The sequence below is a fragment of the Plasmopara halstedii genome, assembly GCF_900000015.1.
Source record: "Plasmopara halstedii genome assembly, contig: Scaffold_323, whole genome shotgun sequence".
NCBI classification, from domain to species: Eukaryota; Oomycota; class Peronosporomycetes; order Peronosporales; family Peronosporaceae; genus Plasmopara; species Plasmopara halstedii.
This window is the reverse complement of record NW_020187244.1, coordinates 1,918,359-1,919,895: the sequence shown is the minus strand read 5'-3', so window position 1 is coordinate 1,919,895 and position 1,537 is coordinate 1,918,359.

The following is a 1,537-nucleotide window of genomic DNA, read 5'->3' as shown; positions in this document are numbered from 1 at the left end:
TTCGGCAACAGGTGTTCAACACAATGCCGTTACATACGCTGCGTGACAAGTAAAGAGCGAACTGACGTGTAAACAAGCAGCCTCGTATTGCACCTAAACAGTGGTAGATGAACGCAAACTGTCATCACACTGACAAGACTGTGATATCCAATAACCGCTTTAGTGGAATTGACTGCTTGCTTAGTGATGCTAGAGCTAGCTAGACACCGCGTATCGAAGCATAAGCCATGGCTACAGCAAATCCGTACTTTATGCAACAGGTGTTCAACACAATGCCGTTACATACGCTGCGTGACAAGTAAAGAGCAGACTGACGTGTAAACAAGCAGCCTCGTATTGCACTTCCACAGTGGTAGTTAAAGGCAAACTGTCATCACACTGTCAAGACTGTGATATCCATTAACCGCTTTAGTGGAATTGACTGCGTGGTAACGTTTGAAAGAGTTGGCTAGACACTGCGTATCGAAGCATAAGTTTTGGTAGAGCAAATCATTTTTATCGGCAAGGGGGTTCAACGCAATACCGTAAATTTCGCTGCGTGACAAGTAAAGCGCTGCGTGACATGTAAACAAGCTGCCTCGTAGTGCACTCACACAGTGGTAGATGAAGGCAAACTGTCATCACACTGACAAGCCTGGTACATCCATTAACCGTTTTGGTGGAATTGACTGCGATGGCTAATGCTTCGATACCGGGTGTTTAGCAAACTCTATCATACGGTAGGACGCAGTCAATTCCACTAAAGCGGTTAATGGGTATCACAGCTCTAGTCAGCGTGATAACCGTTTGCCTTCATCTACCACTGTGAGATTGCAATAAGAGGCTGCTTGTATATACGCCAGTCTACTCTTTACTTGTCACGCAGCGTATGTAACGGCATTGTGTTTAGCACCTGTTGCCGAAAGTAATGATTTGCTGTAGCCATGGTTTATGCTTCGATACGCGGTGTCTAGCTAACGCTATCATACGTTAGTACGTGGTCATTTCTACTTAGGCGGTTAATGGATATCACAGTTCTAGTCAGTGTGATGACAGATTGCCTTCATCTACCACTGTGTGAGTGCAATACATGGCTGCTTGTTTACACGTCAGTCGCTCTTTACTTGTCACGCAGCGTATGTAACGGCTTTGTGTTGAACCCCTGTTGCCGAAAGTAATGTTTTGCTGTAGTTATGGTTTATGCTTCTATACGCCGTGTCTAGCTAACTCAATCATACGTTAGCACGTGATCAATTCTACTTAGGCGGGTAATGGATATCACAGTCTTGTCAGTGTGATAACAGTTTGCCTTCATCTACCACTGAGAGAGTGCAATACGAGGCAGCTTGTTTACACGTCAGTCTGCTCTTTACTTGCACGCAGCGTATAAGACGACATTATGTTGAACGCCTGTTGCCGAAAGTAGTGATTTATCATCAGTTAGCAAGCGGTCAATCCCACTAAAGCGGTTAATGGATATCACAATCTTGTCAGTGTGGTGACAGATTGCCTTCATCTACCACTGTGTGAGTGCAATACGAGGCTGCTTGTTTCCACA